Genomic DNA, 12741 nt, shown 5'->3' with positions numbered 1-12741 from the left:
CTACAATGGATGAATACCATATAATTTTGTGTAAGTGCTGATGGGATTGTCTTGGCATCAGTCTGTAAATAGTTAGCCAATGAGATAGTGACAGTAATTCACAATATGGAGGATGTTTATGGCAGAGCAGGACTGACACTTATTTTATAGTAATTTGCATTTTCCATAAATGGTAGAAGGTGTGGTATAATTGGGCATTGGTTCATATATAAAATGAATGGGTGCAAAGATTATCAATTTGTTAAACATAACAAAAATGTAAAAATGCTTTAAGGCTATGGAAACCTTTGTGCATGAAAAATCAATGCACATATATCATACTAAGTCCTGCAGAAAGAATGATGCACTTATCTGGAATTTTTTTGCATTGAGTTTTCCTTCTCATGCATTTGGAAAGTCCTACTTGGTTTTCAGACTCTCTTTCATTGAAGTTTCTGGCTTGGCGGCATTCCTGGCACTGATCAGCTGGTCTCTAATGAATGTTTACAAACTCAGCTCCCTTTCACCTCTCCTCTTTCAGAGGCTGTGTAGCATAACCATGCCCACTCAAGACTACACAGCTATCTCGCCATCCTCTAAGTAGCTGCTGGTTTCCTCTCACTGCTGATAAACCAGGAAATTCACCTGGAATGAATTACAGCTCTCTGTAATAGTAGCTTTCTCTGATTTCCTCCACCATCCCCCTGACACTGTCATACAGCTATCTGTAGTAACTCAGCAGAAAAACAGCGAATGCACATTCACAACAGGGGAGCAGGTTAGAGAACAAGCTGTCAGTTTGCTCTGACTGACAGAATTTGATATGATTTCCCCAGTCTGAAGTGTCTTGGAAAACAATACAAGCATGGAAATCAAAAATCAGAAATTTTTAATGAAAAACTAAGTACAAAAAGTCTTCATTACCAAAAACACATTGATTAAATAAAAAGAGTGCAAAGGTATACACAGCCTAAGTAATTAACATAATATTACTTTTAATACTATTCTTAAAATGCTTCAAATTCAATATTAGTTACTTTAAAAAAACATGTTGGACAAAACTGAAATAGTGTATTACACCCAGTGCAGGGCCCGAGGGTGATGCGTGATACAGGGGTTCTCTCTTTAATGTTATTTAAATTCTTTCCCATGCACTGCCCCCTCAAGGCCTGCAACAGGCATGACATATTGTAAAATTTTTGCCCAAGTGCTATTTAAATCATTTTTATACTTTTTATCCTTTTTTGCTCCAGGCCATTCTTTTATGCATTTTTATATACTTTCCAGGACATGAGTAGGTAATTTTTGTTCTTGAGTATATGTTTATTTTTAAAAGAAAAAGCAAGTTATTGATACCGTTTAAATGAAAACACTTGAAAGTTATAAATCTACAAATCTTGAATACAAATTTAAAATCTTTAAAGAATCTCTTGCCATTTATAAGCACTGGGTTCATTCACGAGAGAAAGAATGATAATGGGACATTGAAAAAGCTCTCAATTCATGTGTGTTTTGATGATAACATCAAACTCATTGTCTAATATTGTGTAGGTCCTAAAACAGCTGCGTCCCATCAAGACCTCTGAAGGTGCTTTGTGCTATCTGGCATTAACACGTTAGCTGCAGATCCTTTCAAGTCGTATAGGTTATGAATTGGGGCCTCCATGGATCGAACTTTTAATATATCCCACATATGCTCAATCGGATTGAGATCTGGCAAATTTGTAGGCCAGTTCAACTCTTTGTCATGTTCCTCAAATCATTCCTGAACTCTTTTTGCAGTGTGGCAGGACACATTAACTTGCTGAAAGAGGACACTGCCATTAGGCAGTACCGATGCTATGAAGGGTGTGCAACAAAGTTTAGTTGGGTGGTATAAGTCAAAGAAACATCTACATGAATGCCAGGACCCAATGTTTCCCAAAAGTATATTGCCCAGAGAACCACATTGCCTCCACATCTTTGCTTTTTTCATAGTGCATCCTGGTGCTCTCTCTTCCCTGAGTAAGGAATACACATGAACCCAACCATCTACATAAGGGCGCCCACCCACTGGCGTTTGCGATTTCCGTGCGTGAAAAACGCCGCGTTTTCGCAGCGTTTTTTGCCGCGTTTTCGCGGCGTTTCCATTAATTTCCATTGACTTTCATGGGTGCATTAGGAGAAAAATAAGGACACATATGCAACTGCCGGTTCCTATGTTAAAAAACGCAACGCAACGCAAAACGCCAGTGGGTGGGAGTACATTCAATTCTAATTGCTCTTGAGAAAAAACGCAAAACGCAGAGAAACGCAAATCGCCAGTGGGTGGGCGCCCTTATAGTGCAAAATGGGCAAAATACTGAGCAGTGGAAAAACATTGCTGGTCATATGAAACTAGATTTCTATTTGTACCATGCTTGAAGGCAGGGTCAGAATTCGACCCAAGTAGCATAAATGCAGGATGAATTGATGAACCCTTCTGGTCAGGCGTCAACAGTTCAGGTTGATAGTGGTGGAGTAATGGCATGGAGAATGTTTTCTTGGCATATCCTGAGCCCCCCGATACCCATGGATGACTGTCATGACGAATTGATGTGGTTCTGATGGCAAAAGGAGGTCCAGTGCACTGCTGGATGGTTATCGCTCATAAAGTGCCCATTCAGTGTATACAAATAGACAAATATTATATATAATATATATTTCTGGTCTGTCTGGCCTATGCCATATGTTTCTGCAGAATTTTTATTCAGTCTTGTGTGCTTTTCTTAACTTATTGAATTCCCTTTGACTTTCATCTAAAACAATGATCTACTGGCATCTGTTCTTGATGTACTGCATTTTATTATGTGCATAAAAGTGCAAAGGGCCCTTCCTTTTACAATTACAGAGTATAATCAGTTTTACCTACAGGGTTCTACATGCACTCACATTTTACAGGTTGAAGGAAAAATATAATTTAATAGGCAGACAAGCATGAAGTATTAATAGGTTCAACATCAGGATGTAATCTGAATGTCAGCCGTGCATTCTACTGAATCAACCTCTATGTTCATTTTACTCCTTTGTGTGCCAAGAAGATCTGATTGTAAATTATCTTAAGGACACAGGTTCAACACATAATGAACCCGACACTTACATGAAGAAACTGCTTTGTTATATGGAGTCATAACCACTTCACATCTGTCTCTTTATTGTGGTCACTGCTTCCCCAACCTATCCACACTCTTATTGCGTAGACAGAGGACACTTATATAGCGGTCAACTAACTTGCACATTGATAAGAAATAACTCTAAGATCACCATCTATGGATTACAGAATTTCTTAACTGAGTTATTTCCTTTTCATTGTCTATAATTTCAGATAGCTGGACACTATAATCTGTCTCTCGAATAGAATATAGCTGGTAGCGGCAGTATATCACTTCGCTATTTGAGGTTGTGGATTGGCCACTTGTGACAAACATCACTGGTGCCAATCAGGTAATCGTCTCTGTTGACCGGAGGAGAGGACAGGTGGCCAATCCTCAACCACCAACAGCATACACTCAGTGCCACTGCTATCGGCTGCATTCTCTTTGTGAGACAGACTATAGCAATATGGCATTCAGTGCTAGCTTATGTTGCAGCAATACATTATAGATAATTACAATTTATTTAATTTTGCCATTTTTGCTAGTTGCCCATATGCTGGTCCTATATGATGGATTTAAGTTTGACCATACGCCGTAAATGGGAACAAATCCTAGCAAACAGAGGAGCTTGACAACTGTCCAACTTGGAAATCATGTAAATCCCAGGTCCAATATTTTCTGCTAATTCCTTAATATACCTATATAGGGTTCTGAGCTCTGATACTGGGGTCAAAATGCCAACATTCTGGCTGCTGGCAGGCTCCACTGGGGGTGGGTGGAGAAGGGGGTCTACTGCATATTACTTTATTAATGGGCTCAAATTGTAATCAGTATGGTGTACTATCCCATGCTCCCCATAATGGTCACCAGAATGTTAGCACTTAATATTACTCCATATGAAAACACAAGATGAATCAAACCATGAATATGAATTATTTCAAATTCACTAGGAATCATGGCCATTCTTCAACTGCTTGGCATCCTTATATTCAGAATTCTAATAGGTGCTGCTACTGACTTTTCTTATTCCCTATCCATGGCATGCAGAGGATAGCACATGTCCAGTTTTTAAAGACAACAGAGCAAACATGCAGAGCAAAGTTCTAATCTATGGTGGATCAGGCAAATTCTTCATCAGAAGAAATTAGCTTTTTCCTTGGCCATTACTTTTACTCCTTTACCTGTAAGCACATGACTCTTAGTAGATTTCCTATAATTCATTCGTGAGCATAATTAACAGTTAAATGAACATCTGATTGTACCATGTGTCCTAAAATTCAATATTCTATGTAGGTTTATATTTTAGTGTCATTCTGGTTCATGCTACTTTGTTGTGTTTTACAATGCCCTTGAAAATATATACATTTATATAGTACTAGCTTATATACCTGGTGTTGTCTGGGTAGCCTTACTGTCCTTGATGCAGTGGCTCTGTCTTTCCCTTTTTGAATTAGGGTGTCATGCTGTTCCAAGGTTTCTGCAGCCCTTGATGTCCTGCTCATCTTTAAGTTGTTGGTCTGATTGTTTGCTTGTCTCACTCACAGTAAAACCCCATTTACAAGGGACGAATGTCGGGCAAATGATGCCCGACACTCATCCCCGCATGTACTCACTCCCATGCTGCTGCACAGGAGCCAGTATCATTTGCTCGCAGCAGGGTGGCTGGAGGAGATTTCTCTCCTTGCTCTCATTCGACCCTCTCCATTCACTTAACACAGTGGCCGTTCAGTACTGAACAGCTGCTGTTTGCACTGAATAATGATCATTCAGCTCATCTTTCATCGTTTATGCTGCATAAAACATGGATGATGAGCTGAACGATGATCGTTTAGTGTAAACAGCAGCAGTTCAGTTCTAAACAGCCGCTGCTAAAGTGAATGGAGAGGGTCGAGAAAGAGCGAGGAATGAAATCTCCTCCAGCTGTCCTGGTCCCCTGCTGGTTGCTCTGTCAGGGAGTCAGTGATACTTGATCCTGTGCAGTAGCATGGGAGCGAGTATGTGCGGGGACTAGTGTCGGGCATTCGTCCCGTGTAAATGGGGCTTCATTGTACTTTCCTTGCTTTTGGCTGGACTTGTACTATGAGTTTCTGGTTTTTTTTCCTGAGGCATTCCAGATCCACCATACATCTATATTATTTATCACACAACATATTATTTTACCATTGATTAAACAATAGACCTCATTTATTGAAACTGTATAAAAAAAACGTTTGTTGCACATAGCAACCAGTCATCATTCCTTGAGTTGCTCCAGTAAAATGAAAGCTGTGCTGTGATTGGTTGCTAAGAGCAACAAACCGTTGAAACAGCCTCCCCCCCCCCTCCCCACATTCCCCCCTCGCCTTTCTCAGTATTTTAAGTTGGCTCATGATGAGTTTGCATACCAAGCACAATTGAGATCCATCAAGGCATGAGGAACAAATATTCATTTATATATATCTATATAGATATATATCTATATCTATATAGATATCTATATAGATCTATATCTATATAGATATCTATATCTAGATATATATCTATATATCTAGATATAGATATTTTACTCCAATGAGTAAAAAGAAACCTGGTGAAATATAATCTGACTATATCCACAAGAAAGCACCTTCAAAAGAGGTTTATACAAACTGATGTCCGTTCTATTTGAGCCCATTTGTATTTGAAGCATGGTCATGGACTTCTATTTGGATGGGCTGATCTACATAAGGGTGAAATTCAATTGTCTAATCGACTTAAAATTAGAATCTCAGCCCACAGACGTAATTAACCACTGTGAAGCTTATTATGTTATATACAAATAATTACTGTTATTTGAGGTAGAGAAGCTACTTCAAATTGCACAATAATAACTGCCCCATAATAAGCATAAAATCTAAATATTTGGTGGGTTAAAATACCCCAATTATGGTTCATGTAAAGTGCAATCTATGTTGTTTTTGTATTAAGTGGTGATAAAGAAAAATTACTTTTTTATCCCAAGGACTCCAATTTCCTTGTAAAATAAGACATTGGGTAAGATAGATTATTTTTTCCATTGGAAGAAAACTGCAAAAGCAATTTGCAATGGCACAAAGTGAGGCATTCCTGCTTAGTATTAAAATTGTTGGAAGACTTGTTTCGGAACAATTTACGGCAGCTGTCACCTGACTTGTCTAATGAAATGTGCAATCTTCTGAATTCTAACTTTAAAAGGCTATTTGTTGTCCTTTGAATGGTTCCTTTTTTACCATGGTAATTTAAAGCTTTCTATCTTTCAAGAAGGCATGACCAAGGAAAGCGGTGTTATTGAACAAATCATAAAAAGGATGTAAATTTTGTACAGTATCAGAATGTATAAATTGAGCTTGCTTGTAGGAAGAAAACTTTAAATAAAACTTTATGTAAAAATTAATCTCTTGGCGTTTCATTTTTCTTCTTAGTGTCAAGATATGCTCCTATTCTACAATTGTCTTGTACCCACAATTCCTAAGGGCAAAGTAAATCCAGAGTAGACCTGTAGCAGAACTTATCTTAAGGAAGAGAATGATGTGAGTGTGTATGAGGCATGAATGCCAGTTCTTATCTGTATACGATATACCAGACATACCATAAATGCCTGATAGGTGCAAGTGGGTGTAACTATAGGGGATGCAGGGGATGCAGTTGCACCCGAGCCCAGGAGCCTTAGAGGGCCATAAGGCCTCTGTTCGCCATATAGGGAGCCCAGTACCATAAATAAAGCATTATAGTTGGGGGCCCTGTTATAGAGTTTGCACTGGGGCCCAGGAGCTTCAAGTTATGCCTCTGCCTACCTCCCATAGTTTTCCACCTCTCCATTGAACTCTGAAGCCTCTGGGTGTCAGACTAGTTTTTACCTCTTTTCTGCCAAGTTAGTTTTGAGATAAATGGTATGTGTGAGGCAGCCTGGTTGCCAGAGGTGTAACTATAATGGGTGTAAAGGAAGCAGTCACATCTGGGCCCTATAGCCTAAGAAAGCCCATAAGGTCTATTTTCGGCATATAAGGAGACCAGTATTATAGTTGAACTATTATTGTTTGGGGGTTCTGTTGCAGATTTTGCATTGGAGCCCAGCAGCTTCAAGTTATGCCTCTACTGGTTGCACTTTCTAATAATTGCAGCCTTTCAATTAGGGTTCTACTTTTGTGGGTTCAAGGCAGAATTGTCACTATACTAGAGGCAGAAATGGGGTAATAGCAAGACTTTCACAATTTTTGACGCATCTGGACAAGCCCATCTTTAAATAAGGACCCGTTGTTGGGAAGCTACCTGTGGCCAAACATTTCTCTTACAATGCCTGCTATAGAAGAAATGTGGTATTACATGATACCCATTCAAGTAAATAAGTGAATATAATACATTTTCTCGCTATGTCCACCAGGGCAGAAACTGCTATTACTATTTGTTTGCTGTTCTGGCTAATGGAGGTTGGTCTCAAGCAGGGAAAATAGGAAGAACCTTTTAAGCCAGGTTTTTAACTAGGTAGCCTCTTCATGCATTCCTGGCATCCACTAATTTATATGCGGAGTTAGCAAAAGTAAACTTCTCCAAATCAAAGGCCTCTGGAAGACGTTCTGCTGCTCCAGATCAGATTAAATTCGGCAAATGACCACCTCAGACAATGCATTTGCCACTTAAAAAGAAAATTGTGAAAAGGTCACCGGTAGGTGGCGCTGTAGCTATGCATGTCACACTATAAATGTTCAATAAGTCCCCTTTGGTTTTCAACAATGCTCTCCAATCACAATACTATGTTTTAATTGCTACAACATGCGGTCCTTAAGATTTGACACTGATGCAGGTCTGTCACGATGACCGAACCCTCTACAGTACTACCTATTGGCAATCTTTTTCCTATTTTTTTTATAAATGGCAAGTGCATCATCTGAAGTGACCTTTGTCGGAATTTCATCTCATTTGAAGCAGCAGAATGCCATCCAGGGGCCTCGGAGTAGTGGGAAATTTAGTTTCACTAACCTGTTCTATTTCATGTGTATGTGGGTCCTTGCTAGGAAAACAACCTAAGAAGCTGTGCATTTCAACTCCAGAATGGAGTCTTCCTCGGGCCAGAGGAAGTTGAAACGCGTACCTTTTTTTTTTTTTTTTTGAAGGGGAGGAGTTTGCAATAAAGAATTTTTTGGGGGAATCTAGTTCGGTATTCAGCAATCACAGTTTGAAGAGCAGAACCTACAGCAGTTGGACTACAGAGTCGACGGAAAGGCTCACCCAGCAAGGCTTAAAGCTGTAGTCCATACTTGGTCAATAAGGTATGCTATTGCTTATTTGGAAGTGCTTCTGTGTAATTGCGCACAGCTAAGGGCCCTTTTACAGGTCAATAAATCATTTAGATTCCCACATCCAGCGGGATTCTAAATGATTATCGTTTAGTGTAAATGCAAGACCCGACTGAACGATGAACAAGAATTCATTTGCTTCTCTTCAGTTTCTGCATGCACAAAACTGATCAAGAGATTGGGCCCGTGTAAACAGGCAAAAACGTATGAATGACTGCCTGCTTAATATAAATAAGGGCGGGCAGGCTCGAAATAATCTCTGGCTTGCCATGCCTCCATTCATGAGCGAAGCTCATTCCTGGGTAAAACAACAGAAATGATTATATTGCTGGGACGACAGGTCGCCCTGTGTAAAAGGCCCATAGCACAACTGTTTCAGGTAAGAGCATTAGCTTGCGGTTTATTTATTCTACTACACTAGATAGTGCCCCTTTGTCCTTTCTGCATTTTTTCCCCCCAAATTCTGCAGGTTTGGCCATGTATTTTATCTGCTGGAACATGGTAGCACAAAGAATTAATATCCTGATATTCTGTATTACCAATAAAATTTAAAACAATACCTGTCCTTTTGGTTTTGGTGGAGATCACATCTGATTCTATTGTTAAAGTACAGCCCATTAGACTTCACATAAAATCCAATCATGCATTATTTGCTTTCAGCATCAGGAATTATTATTACATTTTTGAGTTAATGTTACCAAGTTTTACACCGAGTTCTGATACTAACTGTGCCATTGTTCCTGATTAATGCAAAGGTTATATTTCTCCAGCTAATACACTATAGTTTGTATCTGCAATAAAGATTCTGCTAATCTCCAGCCGAGATGCTGAACTGTGGAACCAAACCTCATTTCTTGGACCTTGTCAGATGTATTCCGTGTATGTCACTGTTCCACACCAATTACATTTTTCACAAGGCGCTTCCATGCACAGCTTTGGACCCTTATGCATAAGCCATTTCAGATGAAACTAAAATTAAAATCTGACTGACGGAAATCTCAGTAATCCTGAAAATGGAAACTCAAATAGTTTACAGAAATGGGAAAGAAAGAACTTGTTTTAAAATTACTTATGCAGGATTAATCCCCTCCTCCCTGGTTGAATGAATATGCCATACTTTGCTTAATAAAGCTTACATGAATTGCAAAGTGAACTCTGCTAACTTCTGGAATTGCTGTCTTAGTCCTTCACCGCTGCACAAAGCACTGAACACACTTACAAGAGACTAAGACCAAAAAATAAAAGGTTTCTATCTCATTGTATATATTACAACAGATAACCATTTTTGCACATGGAAGTTTAAAAAGTGATTTGCTGATAAGTAATGATCATTGCACATCAGTTGGAAATCTAATGCCATCCACAGACATTATAAAAACTACTGGCCAAGTGGTATAACCAGCTCTAACATTGTTACTTACAATGAAAAATGCCCATTAGTCCTTGGCTTCAACTCTTCTGTTAAGTCGTTCCACGTTCTATTCAGCCATTTCTTGGTTCTGCTTCTTAAAATACTGGGAAATAATTAAGATGGCTACCATAGGCAGAAAGTCTTCAGCACCATACCTTCCTAGTTAGAGATATACCTCTTAGTCTCAAATTCCTGAATTATTAAGAAGATTGACCATTTAGGAGGCATAGAAAGCTATTCGACTACCCTACGGGAACTGTTGTGTTTGCTATATTGTTGTCACCTAGCTTTTGCAGAAGTTATATAAAAAGTTGAAAATAATTTTCGAATTTTAATTTAACCTAGAGTTCCACAATGACATCGAGTTGCCCATTAGTCACAGTAAGCAAGCTGTATTAATCACGTGTAACCTCAATGTTTACCTATGAGGGAAAAGGTGGCATGACAAATGCAAGAATTCAGATATGAACTGAATTCTTGGGATTGTCATCAGTTGTCTATAAATCCCCCCCCACACAGGGAAACATTGGATGCCATAAAACTATGGGGGAAAGGGACATGTTATTTGTATAGCGCCAACTTATTCCGCAGTGCTTTCAGGTAATTTATTTATTACCCCCCAGCAAGCTGTGTACTTATTTTACCGACCTCGGAAGGATAGAAGGCTGAGTCAACCTTAAGCCGTCTATCTGAACCATTCAGGGATTGCACTCGCAACCTTCAGGTCGTGAGCAAGAGCTTAGGACTGCATACTCCTGCCTTAACACTCTGTGCCATACAAGTGAACAACCACACACTGCTGTGAAGATCTAGCCTTCTAAAGATTCTGTACTTGATGGGGGGTTGACAAACTCCTGTCCATACTTCTGATACACACTCAGGTACTTCAAGTAGGGAAATAGCCAACATCTTCTGGTTCTGTAAACTGTCGGTCATTTGCAGGCAATGTCAGATGTCCAAATTTCCAGACAAAGGCTGATAATTATTATACTAACTATTATAATAGGAATCCCCAAGCTGTGTGGTATATAGTTTGTTAATAAAATACTCTCCTGACAATCCTCTACGATGTAGTCTGCAGTTTGGAGAGTAAAAGAGGCCATACACATTAGTTAGAAGTAGGTTGATGGTTGAACAACTGTTAAACCAATGCCCATCTGGTTATCAATCATTTTACAGATGCGGCCATACACATTTTGGCTAATACAGTAATTCAAATGGCCATATATGATCAAACAATATTTCTGAGAACATAACTTTCAAAGACAGAACATTTGTGAACAGAAGATCATTCGGCCCACTACTGGACAAAAATTTCAAACATGGCTGACCTCTTTTCTAGACAACGACAGTCTGTCATTGATGAACTAAAATTATTGTTTGTCGTTAAACGTCATCTAACAGATGATCATTTTAGTTAGAATCTTCCATTTTCATCAACTTCAGCCTAAAATGTATGGGCACCTTTATGATACCGTTAGCTTAGTTTTCGGTACTAAAAGTATAAAATCCTTTAAATATTATTTTGACTCTTATTCTAATAAATTGTAGCCACAGATACATCAGTTTTCACCCCTTCCCTTCTTCTTCAAATTTCTTGAATCTCTTTTTAGTTGGGAAGAACAAATTTTGATGGCAACTTGATAAGATGTTGTTTGCTTCAGGTTGTGAAGAGACGAGATAATCAGTTAAATGCTTGTGATGGATAATGCAAGAGATCAAAAGATAATAAGGGTATCTATTCAAAATGAATTTGGTTCTTTAATGAGAATAGTTGTAAGGATTTCAAAACAAAGCTTCAATGCCTGACTGCATTTAATTGTTCTTAGAGGCCATATCCACCAAATAAAAAATGGTTTGGGGTGAAGTTGGATGATTATAATAATATAACAAAATATTACTCAGTTCCATTCCAGGAATCTCTGTTCTGATGGTCGGCTTGTTAAGGGGATCTCGAAATTGAGCAGCAGCGGATTTGTTGGGGTCAGGATATTCTTTAATTATACATTTATAGGCTTAGAGATCAGGATGTTAAACAAAATCAGATTTGCATGTAGTGATACCAGGGGTGGGTCTATGACAACCTTCTAACCATTTTAATTAAGAGACAATGGTAGTCAAACATTAAAGAGGCTGTAGAGGATTAGTAAAACATGGCTTCCCTTTCTTCAGAAAACAGTGCCATGCTTGTCCATAGGGTGTGCTTGGTATTGTACCTCAAGCCAATTCACTTCAATGGGGCAGAGAAGTAATACCAGACTTAACCCTGGACAGGTGTGGAGCTGTTTCAGAATTAAAGCAGCCATGTTTTTCTAATTCTTTGCAACACTTTAATACTTAAAAAAAATAAGAAAGCCAAGGGTGATCATATAAAATAATAAGGTAACATTTTAATTCTATTGCAAATTTATATTCAGAATCTGCTATAATGTAGCATGGATGTAATATATATATTATTACTAGAGATGAGCGAGCGTACTCGGATAAGCACTACTCGCTCGAGTAATTTGCTTTATCCGAGTATCGCTGTGCTCGGGTCTAAAGATTCGGGTGTCGGCACGGAGCGGGGAGCTGCAGGGGAGAGCGGGGAGGAACGGAGGTAAGATCTTTCTCTCCCTCTCTCCCGCCCGCTCTCCCCTGCTCCCCGCTGCGACTCACCTGTCAGCCGCAGCGGCACCCGAATCTTTAGCCCCGAGCACAACGATACTCGGATAAAGCCAATTACTCGAGCGAGTAGTGCTTATCCGAGTACGCTCGCTCATCTCTAATTATTACCCTTTATTGACTGGTAGGTCGTTGGTTCTAGTTGGTTTATATAAAGAATTGGGTTATCATTCATACAGTTTGTTGGATGGATTCCATATAGAGGTCAGTCCGTAGGTCCATGATATCCACCAAATGGAAAGACATATACACTTGCTTTCTGTATACTGTATTATACTTATTC

This window comes from Eleutherodactylus coqui, chromosome 9 (genome assembly GCF_035609145.1).
Source record: "Eleutherodactylus coqui strain aEleCoq1 chromosome 9, aEleCoq1.hap1, whole genome shotgun sequence".
Lineage (NCBI taxonomy): Eukaryota > Metazoa > Chordata > Amphibia > Anura > Eleutherodactylidae > Eleutherodactylus > Eleutherodactylus coqui.
Note: the sequence above shows the minus strand (reverse complement) of the source record.